The sequence below is a fragment of the Notothenia rossii genome (genome assembly GCF_949606895.1).
Source record: "Notothenia rossii genome assembly, chromosome: 6".
Lineage (NCBI taxonomy): Eukaryota > Metazoa > Chordata > Actinopteri > Perciformes > Nototheniidae > Notothenia > Notothenia rossii.
Genome location: NC_136909.1, coordinates 34039667 through 34060820, shown reverse-complemented (window position 1 = coordinate 34060820; position 21154 = coordinate 34039667). Strand labels below are relative to the sequence as shown.

Below are 21154 nucleotides of genomic sequence, written 5' to 3'. Positions count from 1 at the left end.
TGTTATGATATGTTCTTAGCTTTCTAAGGCAGCAGTTAGTTTCACAAATCACATAAACCCCTGTGATGATGGCGGATTTTGGATTTCATTTCTTGGCCCAGAAATATTTTCATTGGCCTGTTCTTATGAAGAACATATGTTTGCTCCGTGGATTGTCACTGAAGTGGAGTATTGCTGAAGCTTAAAAAGGAAAAAATGACGCTCTGACCATGCATACCTAACATCCCTGTTGTCTTGAATCCACTGCGGTGGCCAGTTATAACGGAGTTATATAGAGTTCATATATTTTTAATGGTTTCCGGAATAATGTAAGGCTAAAGGGAAACAACGTTTGCCACTTTGTAGAACAAGGACAAAACCGAGCCGGTGTGCCAGCTGTGAGCTTGCTATTTGCTACTGAGGGAGTCACCTTGCCTGAAGATGTGCCAGGTTGAATTAAACATGGTTTGAAATCAATAAGTCTATATTTGAACATGTGGCTAGGACCTGGTGGACTAGGACCTACATTAAACTCATGGAGTGAAAGAACTATGCATATAGTCTCCTTGACATGGTCCATGTTCTTGTGAAGATGCAGCATAGGTGGCTTCTTTAACCTAGGGATAGTCTGCCCCTAACTCCTGGCTAATCCAAAAATGGGAAAAGAAGTGACTCGTTGGTGCAGCTGAGAGAGGCCGCATTCAGCACACTGTGATGGCAACAGGCTACATCACTGTTGCATTGCAGCGCATCACCATCGCTAAGCTTAAGGATGTTTGTCATGAATACGTTTGGCAATCAAATGTTATCACATATGACACATAAAGCTTCAGACCTTCACCAGTTGGGTATTCACTGACATTTTCTATGTCTTAGAACATTAGTGAAGACCTCGTAAACTTGTGTTAACCAAAGACCTTATTTTAGGCATCTAACCAAAAACACGTTGTCTTTGAGACAAGGCTACAGGAAGGGGATAAATGAGAATTAATTTCCAGGTTTTTTTACTGATTCCTGCAACGCTCAATATTTACATGTTTATTTTTGCTGCAAAGTTAGGCATTTCAACATGTGGTAGTGTCTATCGGGATTAACTGGCTTCTGCAGCCAGCCTCAAGTGACATTTTAAGGAACTGCAGTTGTGCCACTTAATTAAATTATATTAACCTACCAATCACTAAATCCTTACTTTCTTTTTTTGTCTTAAGCGATACCATTGCCGCCTCTAAAACTATGGTGGTGCTGTAGAAAAGGTAACAATTATTATTGTATGACACGAGTCGGCCCAATTGTTAAAAAACTTGTTAAAATGGGATGGTGGTATTTGTATTGCGTCATAAGGCTTGATGTGGAGTCCAGGGTTTTCATCGGATGACCAAAGCGGCATATTTTTCTGCTCTATACTTGTTGTAAGGGCTGCTGTTTTCCAAATTAAATGACAACAAACGCCTGCCCAATAGTTATCCTACTGAGTTTTAAGCAGGATCGCCGGCATGTGGAAATATTATGTTTTCGATTCTCACTACATAAAGGATGATAGATGTTCCCACACAAGAGGTCACCTCAGTTTTTCCCAGAAAACTGTTTGGATGTGTAGGAAAGCGTGAGTGAAGCCCACTAGTGAGGGATCCGGCAATGCCAAAGCACTTAGCATAGAAGGGGACATGGAAGAGTCGTATCCAGCGGAGTCCCCTGCACTGCTGGCAGCTTCACTTCATTCACATGCCGATCACTGAGCCAAACTCCATTTTTAAGTCTTTGATCAAATCTGTACATAGCGGACACAGGCGAGAATCAAACAGCAGGCCACGGAGGCTGTGTGTGTTTGAAGTTACATCCTCAAGAGATGACAGTAAATGGAAACTGAATATTGGCGAAAGCAGAAGTAATTCATTTTTTAATGAACCAAAACGTTTTTAAATCTTCTCGTGACTTTCAACATAGTGCTTCAATCATTAGTATGAACAATAAATATATGTTTTTAAAAAGGGGAACAATGATTTTATCAATATTCAAATCAAAAAATGAATCAAAATGATTGTAGTTGTCTCAATTACTAGTTTAAAGTATATTTCAATATGGCATAATGTTGGAGGATGAAGCACCGTAAGCTTTAGGATGGGGCTACCTTGTAATTGAACGGGTAACTCTCAAGTTGTTGTCCAGTTTAGGTGTTGTCAGAATCTTTTTTCTCAGAGCTTGAAGCCTTTTACAGTCTGTTTTCATTACATTAAAGTTAATTGTCATTACTCGGTCACACGTGTCTCTTGTGGTTCCAATAAACAGAGATAGTGACACTCGCTACTTCAAAACCGCAGAATTCAAAACAATGGGTGACAACGTCCACCTCCTATTAACAGTCTATTGTCCAAAGGCAATAGACTGGTAACATCATACTGTATATACCTTACAGTAAGTCAGCCTCTCATTGGACACATTTAGTTTAGTTGATGCTCGACTAGTTTTTGTCCGGAATTCAAACCAATGGGTGACAACGTCCACCTCCTATTAACAGTCTACTCTCCAAAGGCAATAGACTGGTAACATCATACTGTATATACCTTACAGTAAGTCAGCCTCTCATTGGACACATTTAGTTTAGTTGATGCTCGACTAGTTTTTGTCTGGAACAGTTTTTTGACTCCTGCTTCTAATGGTCTTGGATAACAACATAAGTATGTTATTGTTGGGCTTCTTCCACATAAACAGCTTTCTGTTTTAAGCCATTGCCATTTTCCCACCTTATCTTTGAATATGTACAGTGGGGCAAAAAATTATTTAGTCAGCCACAAATTGTGCAAGTTCTCCCACTTAAAAAGATGAGAGAGGCCTGTAATTTTCATCCTAGGTATACCTCAACTATGAGAGACAAAATGAGAAAAGTAAAATCACATTGTCTGATTTTTAAATAATTTATTTGCAAATTATGGTGGAAAATAAGTATTTGGTCACCTACAAACAAACAAGATTTCTAGCTCTCACAGACCTGTAGCTTCTTCTTTAAGAGCCTCCTCTGTCCTCCACTTGTTAACTGTATTAATGGCACCTGTTTAAACTCGTTATCAGTATAAAAGACACCTGTCCACAACCTCAAACAGTCACACTCTAAACTCCACTATGGCCAAGACCAAAGAGCTTTCAAAGGCCACCAGAAACAAAATTGTAGACCTGCACCAGGCTGGGAAGACTGAATCTGCAATAGGTAAGCAGCTTGGTGTGAAGAAATCAACTGTGGGAGCAATTATTAGAAAATGGAAAACATACAAGACCACTGATAATCTCCCTCGATCTGGGGCTCCACGCAAGATCTCACCCCGTGGGTTCAAAATGATCACAAGAACGGTGAGCAAAAATCCCAGAACCACACGGGGGGACCTAGTCAATGACCTGCAGAGAGCTGGGACCAAAGTAACAAAGGCTACCATCAGTAACACACTACGCCGCCAGGGACTCAAATCCTGCAGTGCCAGACGTGTCCCCCTGCTTAAGCCAGTACATGTCCAGGCCCGTCTGAAGTTTGCTAGAGAGCATTTAGATGATCCAGAAGAGGATTGGGAGAATGTCATATGGTCAGATGAAACCAAAATAGAACTTTTTGGTAAAAACTCAACTAGACGTGTTTGGAGGAGAAAGAATGTTTTGTTGCATCCAAAGAACACCATACCTACTGTGAAACCTGGGGGTGGAAACATCATGCTTTGGGGCTGTTTATCTGCAAAGGGACCAGGACGACTGATCCGTGTAAAGGAAAGAATTAATGGGGCCATGTATCGTGAGATTTTGAGTGACAACCTCCTTCCATCAGCAAGGGCATTGAAGATCAAACGTGGCTGGGTCTTTCAGCATGACAATGATCCCAAACACACCGCCCGGGCAACGAAGGAGTGGCTTCGTAAGAAGCATTTCAAGGTCCTGGAGTGGCCTAGCCAGTCTCCAGATCTCAACCCCATAGAAAATCTTTGGAGGGAGTTGAAAGTCCATGTTGCCCAGCGACAGCCCCAAAACATCACTGCTCTAGAGGAGATCTGCATGGAGGAATGGGCCAAAATACCAGCAACAGTGTGTGAAAACCTTGTGAAGACTTACAGAAAACGTTTGACCTCTGTCATTGCCAACAAAGGGTATATAACAAAGTATTGAGATGAACTTTTGTTATTGACCAAATACTTATTTTCCACCATAATTTGCAAATAAATTCTTTAAAAATCAGACAATTTTTTTTTTTGTCTCATTTTGTCTCTCATAGTTGAGGTATACCTAGGATGAACATTACAGGCCTCTCATCTTTTGAAGTGGGAGAACTTGCACAATTGGTGGCTGACTAAATACTTTTTTGCCCCACTGTATATATTATTTTCTTATGGGCTATGTTTTTTGAAGTTACTTGTCTCCTTAGAGCTGATGTTGCATCACTCATTTCTTCTGTTGTTGGCCACCAGCCTGGTCTTCAATGAGATGTACGTGAGGTATTGGATTGAACAAACAAACTTGACTTGATCAAAGTGAGCAGAGTCTGAACTGTCTGGTGGGAGGTTAGGTGTAGATGGCAGAGCGGGCAGCAAGGACGTGGAGAAGGGAGAGGAGAGGCGTCACGGAGGGAGCGAGGGAGGGCACTGTTCTTTGATGGCGGACAGGAAACCTCCAGGGTCATGAATTTTTCAGTGCGCCGCGTCCGTGGGGTTACAAGGACTCATACAGGTGTAAGGAAGCAGGTTGTCGCAGACATCTGTTCAGCACGGGGACCGGGGTGTCCATGCCACCCCCTCTCCTTGCCGAGCTCCAATCCTCACCCATCTTCCCTCCCTCGGCAGTCTTCTTTCCTCCTCCCTCAGTGCTGCCGCCCGGAGCCAGACTACTGGATTGTCAGCAGATGCGGAAGAGAGACACAAAATTAGAGTGAAACAGTTTTTTTCTCTCTTTTCTTCTTTTTGTGGTCTCACATTTAGCGCCCGAGGGTCTTAAACACCAAAGGTAGAGTGGGGGTGGACACAGCTGCAGTGCCGAACTTGCCCCAGGCACAAATAAAGAGATCTAATGTGGTTTGACTGTGTTGTTGGTGAGACCCGGGAGCCGGGGAGGCACTTCAGAGCCAACTTAGCACAGCAACATCTGCCGCCAAGTTTTGCCGGGGATCGACCGGGGACAGCAGGTAGAGGAAGGTGGCAGAGAGAGACACACAAAGACAGACAGAGAGAGAGAGAGATGGGGAGAGGGGTGAGCTCTTTTTGAGGAGGCGTTAGTCTGCATTCATCTGAGGGGTTTTTTCCCCTCATTTGCCGGCCCACCTTCATACTCAAGGTATTGTTTTCTAAAAGCAGCTGTCTACAAAATGTCCAAACAAGGTGTGTAATGAATGATGCATCACCATACATCACCTCCTACAGAAGAAGTCACACGATAGAACACAAGCCAAAACCTGAAGGCATTCACTTTTATACAAAAATATTGTCTGTGGTTGAGTTTATAAAATATATTGATTCCACAGTTCTTTCTTGAGCATTTTAAGATGAAAATAACTAATGAGGGGATGTTTTTTAATGAAGCAGCGTGTCTGCAAACATCGTGGGTATTACTCGAGAGCTCAAATGACTTTTGAGGACACATTACACAACATTTAATAAAGTAATTAAAATACAATTCTTCCACCTCTCGGTCACTCTAGTTGTTCTCCTCCTAACTTGTCTCTATCACATGACATACTTGTTAATGTGTCAACTAGGCGGATTGGTTAAGGTCATATTAACATGTGCATACATCTCCTGGGTAAACTCACAAGCACCTTTCTTGCGTCAGCAGAAAAAAATGTAAATCCTTGGCCTGTTTTTTGTTTTTAGTAGAGAGTGCAGGATTTAAAGCTGCAGCACTCTGACATATTGTGCTTAAACAATGATGATTGATTTATTGATTAGCTTATATATTTGACTTGGTAAACCTTTTATGTCAGATTGAGAGAGAGAATACAGTGGAAATGGATTATAGATTTTTGCTTCTCAGTTTCAATATTTGACTACCATGAAGGTTCCTTGTGTAGCTTTTCAACATCAATATATTTAAGTCTTCACTCATTACCACACACATTTGGAGACATGAATGTAATGACTGTAAACAAACAAGGCCATGTTGAGAGGATTGGCAGCCTTTCTCTGGCCTTTTCACTGCATTTTTACATTTTGAGCCACCGGGTCACATTTTGTGGGAAATGTTTTTCCGGCGCAAATGGAGCTCAAGTTTCTCTCCCGAGTTTCTGTCAATGGCAGATGGTAGAGGAGTGAAGAACGAATTGAGGGGGAAAGCAAATCCAATATGTTTATCATCTTCTGAAAAAAAAACACTGAGGAAAATGCTGTTTTTTTGTAGCAATGCGAGTGATTTCTGACATTCTGAATTGTGTACTACCATGTTTCCAAAGCATTTTAACTTGATATACTACCCTCTACTTTATATTATTTTAACTGGTTGATATTTGTAATCCATTACCTATAACAAACAATTGCTTTTATGCTATGGACAGTAGACTCTTCCTGTAATGTGTTCAAGTATGCGCAGTATTTTTGTGTTTGTGCCACCAGCAGCAAACCGATTTCGGAACCACTTTACAATAAGACTACCCTTATAAAGGGTTTACGAATAGTTTGTAATTCATGTATTAATTAGGTTGTGGACACTTTATAAATCCTTAATAAGCTTTTATAAGACATAAGATAAATAGGGCAACTGTGACCGGTTGCTTGCCAAATATTGAGCCCACAGTTATCTGTACTGCAAAGCCTTATTAGAAATGGTTGTAACTCATTAATAAATGGGAATGTGTTTTACACTTTACAATAAGGCTCCCTTTTGGCTACTATACATGTTAGTAACTCGTAAATAAATGGTCATAAAGATATGCCAAGAAACATCAAGATGGAAGGGGGAGAATCAACTCAGTGAACAAAAGATACCAAGGATGCTGGCTGATGAAGAAGACGAAGTAAGCTGGTGCCAATATAAGGCTTAGTCATCTTGCCAAATAGTGAGCCTGTGTCGATGGTTGAAAACTATGTTAGAACTGGTTTATATATGGTTCTTAATGATTAATAAAGTGTTTACAACCTAATTATTAACCCTTTATGAATCCTTTATAAGGGTAGTCTTATTGTAAAGTGGTACCCAGATTTCTAAGCAAACATACACAAACCAAAAATGTAGTAAAAGTATTGGAAGTAATCTCTGCTAAGGCCAATGGCTGGTTGTCAATCAAACTTTTCTGTGTTCTTGGTCGTGATTTGAAACATCAATATCTGCTTCTTAGTTGTTCTTCCAACTCTGTGGGGAACTACATCTTGCGTAATCCCAATTAGAAACTACTTTTTCTGATAACTCAAACAGCACATTATTAATACCCAATCTCAAGATGTATCCGCTCCAAATTGTAATGGCTTCCTCCTTTTTTCCCATCCAGAGGTTTTTGGTAGTCTTGCTGACAAACAAAGGAGATCAGTGATACTTTATACCTGCTCTTTACATGGCGAAACAAACCAAGTCAGAACCACATTAGTGTGGATAAAACTAACCCTAACCCTAAAGGTACAAATAATTGCTTCTTTCTCAAGAAAGTGAGAGATACTGTACCTGAAACTTTCTTTTATATTTCAAATTAATTCATCACAGCTTTGAATTGAAACCTGTGACTTAGTCAAAAGTACGAGGTAAGTCTTTAAATGTAAGGTGCTGCCGTTTTTTTATTCAGATTGAATCGGCCAAGAGCAACACCATTTTTCTAATTCTATAAATAAAAACGCGGGCAAAAAAACCCAAAGGTATTATATACATTCTTGATATAGGAGTTTTATAAATGCAACATATTGGCTGTGTCGAGAGCGAAGTATCACTGATCTGCTGACATACTGTACAAACATACTGCATGACTAATATCACCAGTAGTTAACTCGCCCAACTCACTGAATCAGATTTAAATCCAGATTTAAATATTGGACTATTGCCATGCCATAGGATCAACAGTAAACTGGCTGCCATACTGGTTCCACTGGTGTATCAGTATGTGCTGAACAGGATGGTCACATGGAAACGATCCGAGAGAGGAAATGGCTGCCTCGCAGGAAACCAGGCAGGCAGATCCTGGCCTGAGAGATACACAATAACCCCTTTAGATGATACAAAAGGTGAAATGGCTTTGATAAATGCCATAGAATCATAAAGAACTGTGAGAGTGGATGAACGTTCTTACTCCGGGCTTAGCAGTGAAATTCATTCCGCAAATTGTTTATTTAGTCTTCCACATGATATTTAACAGCTTCTTCCCTTGCATCTTTTGTCGCTTGATCTCGGTATGTAAAGCGGAGCAAACATTTGCTCGGTATCGTTAAAAAAACAAAACCTAAACAGATGCACACATACTCATCCTTTCACGCTTCCCGTTTGTTGCCTTTGTCTTGTCGCATTACAATGCCACACTGAATATTGTGAGAACATCTTTCTTGAAACTAATAAAAGCCGTCAAACTGTATTGTTCGGTGTTAAAATAATGCCTGAGAAGAGCCAAAAGATGACACATCCTTGAAGGTTTTCAACATTACAGAAGGCACACGTTGTGTTCTCCACACAGCCGTTGAAATGAATAATTTGGTACCTAAACGTCTGATAAGACAATATGCTAATGTTGTACTAATATATTTCTTTAGAAAGAGTTGACGGCCACACTAATGCAGAATTAACACAGGCTAATGCATGCATGTCTTCTTCTATGCATCGACATCAGTCTGGATGTTTACCATCACACTGATAAATACCTTGTAGAAACAAATGTAACACTTCATTTCACAATAAAAGGCTTTAATCAAAAGTAAATAACCTGGCAAATGACATTACGATAAAACGAACCTCCAGATCAGAGAGCATGAGATTTGCTAATTAACAGGCGTAATTGGAATTAAACCAGAGCGTCGCAAATAATGAAGCGTTAGGAGAAGAGCTGTGGCTTTATTGGAAAAGGCTGGAGATGACTAGGAAAAACAATGCTTAAAAATAACAATCAGATGTTACTCATGCTTGACATTTAACCCTCAACCACCATCGTCACATTTATGACGTATGTATTGTGTGGGTTATACTCGAGAGAGATGGACACAGGGCCGTCCCTCCCTACAGGCCGATCATGCAGGCTGCATTGGGCCTCACATTGCGCAGGGGGCCTCGGCTCACAATGTCGCTTGTGCCCCAAATTGGCCAGGGATGGCCCTGGATGGACAACAGTGGTAATACTGTATCTTGCCACTGTAAAATGAATAATTCAATAGAGTTTGTCAAGTATATCTCAATAAAATAGTGTGCTCATTTGACCACATTTTCTGACGTTTGTTTTTTTGGTGTTTCTTGGTCAGGATGTTTCTGGCGGCTTATTGCTAATTAAAGCATCCCTGTTCTTCCATATTTCTTTACAACTTAGATGATGAATATATGTGCCACATAAGATGTCAGTACTACTATAAATGGCTAAATATGGGTATTTAAAGCCATGAATATACTGTACAACCTGACTTTTGACTCTTGTTTTTTGGCTTTTGATAAGTTTAAAGTTGTTATTTTTTACAGCATACTGGTGAAATAAAGCATGTTGCAAAGCTGACGAATAAGTCAACTGTATTTTTGTATTGGCATCCTGTCTTGATCGCAAATGAAATAAATAGTTTCAAGCCCTTAAAACATTTTGATTTCCTGCTTTTTCTCGGTTTTATATTGTATTACACTTAATATATTTAGCATTTAAAGACGTCACCTTAGACTTTGAGAAACGGAGATGGGCATTTAACAATGTTTTATGACATTTAGTGGCCAATCGATAAATCTAGATAATAATCCACAGATTATTTCGATCTGTGTCGAGAGTTAGTTGCAACTTTAGCATCAAGTGAGAACATGATACTAAACCACGTTCAGAGAAATGTACATTTAGATTATTCATGGTTTACATTTTGCCCCTAGCAATCACAATATATCTGTGTTCTTTATGCACCTTGGAGCTCTTTATATCACTCAGCCCATAATGCTGCAGCACTGAGCGGTGGCAGTGTGCGGTGGGCTATGCGGGGCAGCGCCGAGCCCTGGGCCTCATTAGTCCTATCAGTGGACGGCCTTGTTAGCCCTAACAAGTAGCCAGCTGACAGCTCCATTCAGCCGCCGCTCCCCCCACAAGAGAAGTGACAGCTTTAACTATAGCGGAGAGCGCCACCGATTTATGAGCCGCGCCCGTGCTCTCTTAACCAGATTAGTTCTTTTTGCATTAACCGAGGAAAAGTAGGGCAGATGTCTGTATGACTGGTTGTAAATGTGATAATGACCGCCATGTTAATCCCCCCTGCCCCTCCCTTCGTCTTCCTTGCCCCTGTACGGCAAATCCAGGCTGGGACCTGGCTGGTAACAGGATTACCAATGAGGGGACCTCCCCGTGTGCGTTCCTTGGACCAGGGAAAAGGGAGCTAATTGTTGGTGGTGGTGGCTGGTTGGAGGAGGAAAAGTAACCTAATTTGGGAAAAAGTGAAATAATGAGAAAATGATTAGTGACACATCAGGAACAATTCCCTTCAAGTGTCTCAGAATCTTAGTCTTCACCATAGGACCCCGTGAAGTAAACATTCGAAACGCTTTCATTTTTGAAATGTGTTTCACAATTATATCAAGTTAATTAGCTAAATATGCTGGAAAATATATTTAAAAATAATTGACTTCAAAAGCTCACAAACAGTATTAACATGTTAATACTGTTATTCTGAGGTCGTCCAACTTTGATGTATCTGTATACATTTACGACACGCACATATATCTTTTTACAGCCCAGAATGGGGGCGTACATTTAATAGGCAAATATGACAAAACAGTTTATTTTTATTTCCAAGGTTGTATTTTGTAAGAAAAATATTATTGATATTAAAATAGATTTGGATTAACATAAAAAACAAAGCAAATGTAAGTTTCTCAAGCAACATGTCACCCACAACAAGATGTAAAAAAAACAAGCTGTTTACTGGATATTTTAATATCCTTCCAGATTTAATGCCATTTATTTGCATGTAAAGATCCTGATCTCTCCTCGCTCAGTTTTGGATTAGCTCTTGTTTTTCTCCTCCATTTAAATCTCATTCTGCAGTGAAATCCACTTTGAACACAGCTTTATACACTCAACTACAAAAAGTATTTTTGAAGTGTTGTTGTTTCTTGGGACTGTCCAGCCCCCCTGTTTTAGAACGCACCCCTTTTCCTCTCCTTTAGCTGATCCGTGTTGTTGTATTTGGGTATCCGGGGCTGGTACCTGCACCCCCTTTACTCACCCCCCTCCCTGCCCCTCCTCTGCCTGATACGATCTAAACTGATGTCCTGCCGGTGCCTTTTTTCCCAGAACCCCTAAGACTGGTTGGAGCGGTGGCGGTGGCGCCGAGTCCTCAGCCTTTTCTTCATCACCTATTAAAATCAAAGGCCCATCGTTTGGCGAGGACCGCTGGGATCTTGGCTTTAATTAAATTACATTATTGTTAACGTCAGCTTTGCCGAGGCCGGCTCCGTCGCGTGCACTTTGCCCTCCTCCTCCTCCTCCTCACCTCCTGACAGACATATAGAGGAAAAGCAGGGGAGAAGCTGGGGGTGGGGGGGGCATCTCACATACATGCAGTAATGTATTCGAAATGTTCCCCCTCCTCTCCTCCCATCGATTTGAATTTTTTAAAGGATGGAAGCGGGGAGTCGTGTTATGCAGGGAATATGTTCACAGTGAATATTCAATTAGCCTGCTCGTATTTTGTATACATAAATGTAACGCTGTGACAGCGGTGGCTAATATATAGTGAAGGGCCCTCGCGGGAAGCTACATGTAATATGATATGCTCTAAAATGTTTGATAACAGACGTGAATATGAATAAACATGTAAACAAGTGAGCCTCAGATTGTAATTTTCATACTGAATGTTCAACATGACAGAAGTCAGTTTTGTACTTTAATCCTTTACCATCATGATAATGCATGAGTTAGATCTAGTATGACCCTTTCAATGAGCCTCTGGTTTTTTCTTCTTAACTTTTCAGCATAAACAGTTTCTTGCAGGCTTATTATGATTTTTTTTTAATACATGTTTTGGTCAGAGGAGACCCTCTCCTCCATTGTGAATAGAGCGGTGAAGTGTCACTAATGTGGCTCTATTCATTGGAGTGCAGGCCTTGCCACACACCTCCTCCTCTGCTCCGCCGCTCCTCTGCCGTCCTGTTGCTCCTCTATGGCTGATAACACTCCTACAGGTCACACACCCTCTGAAAGTTGAATCTTTCATTGCAAACATTGCAAAAGGCCTATAGTTCATTGAGCGCTTTTGAATTTCAATTCTTTAGCCATTTTGATAGTTTACAGTATTGCAAACGGATGCTGTCAAAAACAAAACAATATCAAATTAATGTAATCAATTCCGCAGCTTTCCAACTGTTTGAATATAAACGTCAACAATAAAATGACTAGAATGTTGGGATATATTAGCAACATATACGATAGATATCATTTGTAGGATAATTGTGTACAAGGTATGATCAATAATGCCCAAAAGGGCCAGAAATAAGCTTACAATTAGGAGTTGGTGTCAGTTCATGTCAAAATAAAAATATTGCTGCTAAAATGATCATTCCCTTGAATGAATCGCATCACGGATGCATCAAATCAAAATGTTCACATTTAAGATATTGTATAATTTAAATAAGAACAATGTTTAATAACTCATAGTAAGAGAAGCCTTGTTTGATTTACATTTACAAGGAGACACAATCTGACGTAATCATAGATCTAATAAGTCATCTCTAACATACCTAACTGTTGAAAAAGCCTTTGTTCTACAAAGGAGCGTTTGTGTATTTCTGTGTACCCAAGGGTGCAAATTGGATCTGTTTGAATCTAAATTCTTTGTGTAATTTGTAACACGCTTTGTCGTGATATTTCCACTGTAGTTGGATCTTTGAATGGCTGTCCCGTGTAATGTATTGAAAATATAAAGTTGTCACAAAATCAGCGCAGAGAGTTGGATACATTTACTAGTATCTCTTCAAATTGACAAGAAACTGTCACTCAACCAGAAGACCGAGAAATGCAGTTCATTTTGCTTATTTATTTATTGAAACATTTTTGTACAGTAAGCCACCCCAAGATGCTAATTGCATCAGTAAGGATGGGCCCCCAGTGACCATTTAAGTGAATTAACGGTGTCCCCGTCAGCCGCGGTGAAAGGGTAACTCCTCGTCCAATTACTGGCTCCACCTCGTTAACTCCTTCAGCGCCAGGCCTTTGCCATTTTTCGAACATGATCTTAATTATGCTAATGAGCTTAAGCATGCAAATGGCCCGGGCTCTTTCATCCTAAACTGTAGGCTCAACAGCTATTATGAGACGTTTTAATTCCTATTTGACACTGATTAATTTTGTGTTAAGTGACCTCAGCTGAGAAGAAAGAAAGTGTGTGATTTCCTCCCTTCCTTCACAACCTCGACATTTCTCAAAGGTGCCTGGAGTTAAATGTGTGGTATAGTTTAGGAAAAGGAATATCAAATTATTTCCTCGTGGCGTCCTTTGGCTGAAAAGAAAACTCAAAATTGCAGGTTTTTTATTTGGTGAAAACAAATCTACACTCCATGTCTTGTGATTTGAATAGATGTCTTCTTTAAGGATGCTGCTGAATGCCATTTTTCCCCCTGCTTTGCGGGGGTTGAATTCTTCATACATTCTCATAACTGGAGCCTGAGCATCCCATGAATAAATTAAAGCCTTTCATAATTGATTGAGAGGAAGGATGCAGATGTGACAATAGTTGACAAATGTTCCCTGCGGCTAATTGAAAACATTGTTGAAGGGGTTCCAGATGTAGTTTTTATTTTTCTGTCCCACCTCATGAAATATCCTCGTGTTTTAAGCCCCTCTGCAGCGTCCGAGTATTCATCTCAAAAAGACTTTGATTCACTTGGGTGTCATTTGTCTCGCCTCGTCCATGCAACCACACACTATCTTTGAAGAAGACGTCAATTTTAACGCATATTTTATCAATATGTCATTAACCATTATAATAGATGTATTTGATGTTAATGACGATAGTTTATAAAATAGCTTATTAACCTTAATGACAGTGTGATCTTTTACAAGTGATAGGTTGTCTCACCTTCAATTATACTGAGTAATGATGATACAGATTTAATTAATGCTTAAGTGCTGTAATGGCTATTCTCATGGACATGTACAGCAGCTCGCCCGTGCAAATTCACTGGGGATTTCCTTTTATTGTTTGTTTAATTATGACTGTTTGTTTGCACAGTAGTAGTAGTAACAGATATTCACCCAGAGGCCCTCTTATCAAAGGTAAGTGAGAGCAGTCAAAAATGTAGGCTTAGTTGTGTACATGCAATTAAACCAACAATGGCAATTGACAGAGAAACTAGAAGTTGAATCAAACTCAAGCTTACTTTTTGCAGACAATAAAATCTACTTGTGTTTGCTTATGAAAAGATAAAGCCATCCTAGAAGTGTGGTAAGAAAGAAAAAAAGGAAAGTATGTGTGTTCCTGAGGCTTCTCTTTGCTTTTCTGCGGTCCGTCTGTCTGTTTATCTGTGTCTGAGCGAATGCCTCGAAAGCGCTGTGCAATCCCACTCTTTGGGAGCACAGATGCACATTCAGTCCTGTGTTCTCCGCAGTCTTAATAGTGTTAACCCGTCAGCTGTCCCCAAACTGAGGACACAAGCGTCTCCAGTGTTTTCGCCACTAAGCCGGATTTTCACTCTTTCTCGCCGAGCTAGTAGCCAACACAACTTCACAAACGCTTCAGCTCGTCTTCCATCCTCCTCCATCTTTTCTCTCTCTCTCCACTCTCCTCCTGACTACTGCTGTCTTACATAAAAGTATCTCCAGATGTGATTATTTTTAACTTTCCCAAATGGAACATTTAGAAATATGTTTTTTCGGTGCCAGACCAATTTGAATGATTTGCGGCTGACATAACTGGCTGGCTATGAAAGCCCAATAATTTGTTTGTATTTTTTAACACTTGAAATGTATTTGGGCGTGTCATTTTGGTTTAATTTGATCAAATCTTCTTTTTAAAGGGCAAATAATTTTTATAGTTGGACAATGATAAACATTGAAGAACCTTAACATGTTCTTAAATAAGAAATGCAATGTTTCTCATGTAAAACTCAATCATATTTATTAAGAAAGGAATGTAAAAAAACTGTTTAGGTATCAAATAAGATATTAAGCTTAATATCATGGGAACTATGATGTGTTTTGCGTGATGAAACTTTGCTTCACACAAATGTCTACTTCCACTTGTGTCTTCTGCCTTTCTCTCCCTCCTCTCCCTGCCTGCCCCTCTCTCTCCTCCACTGTACATCTTTTCCTTCCTTCCCTCTCTCTCACCGCCTTTGTCTGCTGCCTCAGTGTCTGACTTTGTCCTCCTCTGCGTCTCAACACTCGTCTCCATCCCTCTCTGTCTGTTCACATCGGGACGAGGGGCGCCCGGCTCCTCTGACAGTACTCCTAATTAAGACATAAAACTGTGGGCAGCAGGTTTCTGAAGGTTACACTGTCTATAGCGCAGGAAGTGATAAGGAATGGAGTCACTGATGACATGTGACGTTTTCACCGGGGATGATGCAAACCGCTGCTAATGAAGCCGGGCTATGGAGGAGAGAGGTGTGTGTGTGTGTGTGTGTGTGTGTGTGTGTGTGTGTGTGTGTGTGTGTGTGTGTGTGTGTGTGTGTGTGTGTGTGTGTGTGTGTGTGTGTGTGTGTGTGTGTGTGTGTGTGTGTGTGTGTGTGTGTGTGTGTGTGTGTGTGTGTGTGTGTGTGTGTGTGTGTGTGTGTGTGTGTGTGTGTGTGTGTGTGTGTGTGTGTGTGTGTGTGTGTGTGTGTGTGTGTGTGTGTGTGTGTGTGTGTGTGTGTGTGTGTGTGTGTGTGTGTGTGTGTGTGTTCCCCAGAGGCCTTTGGGATTTCAGGGCAGAGTATCTGAGTCAATTAGACAGATCGAGTACGTGAGAGCCGCTGCCCTGCACTTCCACTGATAAGTCCATTTTTCTCATACAGTATATCTGAAAGTCCTGCTGGCTACTGCTCTCATGCTGTAAGATCACTCTTATGCCTGAGTGATCGTTCAATGTTATCATTTACTGATTTAGTGCTTACTACGTATAGTGAATTTAGTGGAATCATATATTAATGATTTGAAGATATTTTACAATAACTTTATTCAAATCATTATCTTAGTAAGTAGAAGCGCATTTGTCAAAAATAGCTTATTTAGTGCATGAGAAAATGGTTCGTTGCATAAACATACAGTGATTTACTGATAGTGGAAAACATATTGCCTATATTCACGCTTGGGGAGTAATGGATTACATGTAATGGGATTACGTTATCAGGATATAAATAAAATGAGCAGGACACATCTTTGATACAAATATCTTAGTTTCTTCTTTTGTAAGATTACAGTGGTGTGTTGTCTTACATAATACACTACAAAGAACATCCTATTGATATTTATTTTCTCTCGTTTTAGATATGCATTGCATTTGATATTGTAGTCTGGTTACATTCCTCCTATATTTTGATACTCGATACAGTTACTGATTAGTTTTTTCAGATAACTAGTAACTGTAACAGATTGCATTTCTTAATCAATTGATCTCACTACGGGTACAAATAAATAACCTAAATTGATTATCTTTTACAAAACTTCCTGAGTTGTGGTACCAATCGCAAAATACTTAAAATGGTTATCTCAGAAGAGAACCTCAATACAACAAACTAAATGCTTTGACAGGTCCTCTTGAATTGTATATATTGATTTAAGCTCTTGTATGAGTGCTTCCATACAAAGTAAGAGAGATAGAGAATGTGATTAGAAGTTTTTTCCTTAAAAGAGAAGTACCATATATATATATATATATATATATGGTACTTCTCTTTTATATATATATATATATATATATATATATATAACATTTCTAATGACATTCTCTATCTCTCTTACTCTGTATGGAAGCACTCATACAAGAGCTTAAATCAATATATACAATTAAGAGGACCTGTCAAAGCATTTAGTTTAGGTTTGCAGTTAAAAAACGTTATACATACATCACAGACAACGGTCAAATCTACAAAAAAGTATCCCATGCTCCATCACATTAAAAAACCGTTAGAACAAACGTGAAGCAATCAGTTTGCTTCCACAGCATCTGTGTGACACTGCTACAACTTTTCATCCAAACAAATGTAATGCAAAGTCCCCCAATCCAATATAATTGATAAATCTTGTTTAAGTGTGTCCACTTTCAAAACAAAAGCTAGACTTTGTCTGTAAAACATTTCGCCACTTGTCATCATGTATCCTAATTAATGATTGTTTTTAGGGTAAAGTCTTTTGACCCAGATAAAAGCAACTGTTCCGTCACAATCGTTTCAACTAGAAGAAGATTAAATTAAGCTGCATCCTAACACACTCTTATCCAGACGCTACGTCGGTGTCGTACTCCATCACCTCTTTAGGGCGTCTCGTCTGCTGGCATGCGATCAAGGCCTAAGCATCTGCAGCGAATGTATGAAACCTGTGAAATCTAAAAGCTGAGACACAACTCAAGCCGCATTCTCCTAAAGCAAACCCGAAAAAGAGAAATTGAACTGAAAAGTGAATGCATAAAACATGACAGCTGGCGTTTTCCTTCAAACAAAATAATCTTGACAAGCTGTGTTGAAACGCGCATAATAAAAGACGAAACGAGGCGTTGCTGATTAGCATGCATGTCACACTAACAGTACAGCTTGAGTCCCCCGAAAACTTGGAAACTTGCAACAAAATGCTCTCAGCCAGTCAATGTAACATCATATTGCGGGTCCTCCTGGTAAAATATCCTCTTAGACTTGCATTGTGCACGTAGCAATGATCTACATGGCCACCAACTTCGCCATTAGGAAAACAGCAGTTATATTAGCCTTTTTAATGCCATACAGTAGAGGATGGAGCCGCTCCACACTGTTGAATAATTACACTTAATACTGAGTGTTTGAGATGAGGCTTCGGGCAACTGTGAATGTGTGTAGTTTCCAACATATGCAAATAAATTACCATAATGCATATCGCACTCAGATTTGTGCTCATGGCAGCTGCAGAAGTTGAAACAAGAGTTGACCCTACTGCAGAGCTTGAAGACCTGCTTAATAAACAGCGTAACCAGTGTTACCGCAGGGCTTCAAATCACGAAAAGAGCAGTAACGAAAAAAAAAAAAATGCTACATCAATAGTTGTAAACCTGAAAAAGAGACTGAATAAGTATCAAATACAAAAAACTAAACATCGTAACACCTGCTTCCATTGCCATGCTTCAGTTCTTTGACGTTGGACGTAACACCAGAGAAAGCAGAGTATTTTAGCCTGTGGCCACTAAATATAATGCAACAAGGGTATATAATTCAAACAAAGACTGCCAGCATTATAGTTAATGAGAAGATGGGGGATAAGTGAATGCAGTTGGACTTGCACAGTCGTTGTCAGTGTACATACAGTACAGTTTTCTACCCAACGCTTCTAAGCTGGTATATCTCACCCTCCGACACGACCACAGTGCCGCAACTCGACAATTCTCACAAGTTCATTGGTGTGAGCATCTGAGCCCAATGTGAACTCTAGCCCAAATGTGACACACTGGCTCTGGCCATATGCAAGCTTTTCACCCCTCCTCCCTCCACTGATACTGCTGTTGTGAGTACACGAGTCATGACTGTTGGCTGAGGCAACACTCTGACTCACATAACCCCTCACAAAAGATCTGGCCAAGCTCCTTCAGCCCAGGCCAAGCCAGGCCGTCTCCGCATAAGACTCTAATTGATTTGATGGACTTGTGCGCCGTTCACACCCCTTCCCCAAACAAACAGTCCGCCCAAGATCTGCCTCCATTGAGACAAAGAGGCATTGCCCGCCCTCCCTTAGCAAAGCCACACTGTGTGAGCGCCTGAGAGGCTCAGCGACGGCCTGCCAGACTTGTTAGTTTCACTGCTGGGCCTCTGGGAAGGTTTGAGCATGCTGTGAGACAATTCACCATACTGCAAATCAAGGCTCCCACCCCCATTCTTCTCCTAACTCCCAGGTCAACCGGAGTTGACTGAAGTTCACAGTCGACGTTTCCACAACTGCAGCCAAGAGCGTTGCATAAGGACAGCCATGATAACTGCTCTGAAGCGCAAGAGGGTGGTCCCCTAAAAAAGCAGATGTATTATTTTGATCTGGATTGTTTGGGATGTAACCCACTGCAACCAAGACCTCTGCTGAGTTTGTGGCAACCTGTGGTTTTCCTCAAGAAATACTCAATGATTTTGCGCTGTGCATAATCATCACTATGAGCTGGGAGGACATTTAGGATTTGGAGTGAGTGTGATGGGCCTTTTAACTAAACAATCTCAAAAGAAGAAAAGCAGGTCCAGGAACGAAGATCACAAGCTAAACCAGTATATTAGTGTTGTTTTGTGATTAAAGCACATTAAAAAAATAAGGCAAATAAGACCCAGCAGGAAACTAAAACTAGAGTTATGTTCTTACACTCCAAATGCAGTTTAGGAACATGTAAAGGGGGCCTTCTCTTAACTTGCAAGCAGTGAGCACATAAACTGAGAAGATTGGAGGTTAGTGTGTGGGGATAATGGACATCCTATAGAAGCCTTCCTGGTGATGAAAGAGAGGAAGTGGGTACAGAGTTAATAATAACATCTTAGCCGTGACAACTAATTAGTAATTGGTGCATCAATGTTTTTGTTACCTTAGGATGGGTTTGAAGTCTTTCCACCTTGAATTCTACTTCAAATCCAATGGCTTTTAATATCCATTAATTTGGTCTACAAAAAGATACAAGTTGTCAGTATCAAAAGTAGTTTTGATACTGCTTCTAGTGTCCAACTCGATATTAATATTGAAAATAATATTTTTGGGTTGAGTAATAAAACCAGGAAAACAATTAAGTCCGATTTGACATTATTGATATCATTTTGCTAAATTGCTCTGCTCTACATCCATGCTTATGTGTTATGCTTTTGTAGTCATATTAGGTTCGCAATGATGAGGCATAAATATTTATTTATCAATGTAAGCTGTACTAAGATAAAACATAAAAAAGACAAATGTACACTTGAATCATGTTCACAAATGGCTTAAACACAATTCAATTTGCATTTTGGTTTCAGTGTATTCCTTTTTGCTCAAACAGCACTAAACGTAGTGCAGCATCCGCCATCCAGTAAGGCTTAACAATGAATCTTTAGTTTGTGTTGTGCATTGATTTATCATGTTAAATTGAAGATATATGTTTGTTGGTAAAATGCTAGTTGTGGGTCCACCCAGTGTGTGTTAGGGCTCTTGTCTTCACTGCTCAGGTCACATTAACCCAGTTCTCACAGTTTATTTAAAACACACACACACAACACCTCCCTGTTGTCAGCGTTGCTTCAGGCTCCTTCACGCTGTTATATTTCCAGCATCGCTGGCCGATGATCACATTATTTACTGCTTGTATTAACATGCGGCTTGATAAGCATATTTTCCTCAGTAGAGCTAACAAGATGCTTTATCACCGAGCCTTTCCACCCGGCCTAGCGGGCCGCCGTCGCTCGCTCGTATTTCCACCCTGTTAGTTTACAGCCTCGTAAATAACAACTTTTCTCCCGCTGAGATTTAAAGCTGGAGTTTTTGCTGTAAAATCAGATTTAACTTTGAACATGAAGACAGATTTTGGTTGTGAATTATAGACCCAGAAGTGTAAATCAAGTTGGATCTCTGCTAAATAAGCAAAATATCTTGTGAATATACAGCATAACAACAACAGAGTTAATATTCATAATGCTGAAATCATCTAGTATCTGTCAAATGTATGGAGTTAAGTATTTACATTGGTGTGTTCGGTTTTATGAATTGATCCCTAATTCTTAATATTAACAATGCTACCAAAATATTAAATCGAGATATTAGTTGATAAAACCATAATAAACAATACGGTTTAATATGATTACAAAAAACAAAAATAATATAAATATAAAACAAGTACTCCCCATAATTGATTAATCTATTTAAAAATAACTTGATGTGTTTCAGAAGTAACTTTTGTGTCAGTCAGGACGCTAATAAGGCAGC

The 21154-nt window shown here is 40.0% G+C and overlaps 1 protein-coding gene across 2 annotated transcripts in view; it reads left to right on the top strand.

Annotated features, from left to right (window-relative positions):
- The window catches only part of antxr2a (ANTXR cell adhesion molecule 2a), a 90753-nt gene that overhangs the window by 53223 nt on the left and 16376 nt on the right, over window positions 1-21154 (top strand). The window lies entirely within an intron of this gene.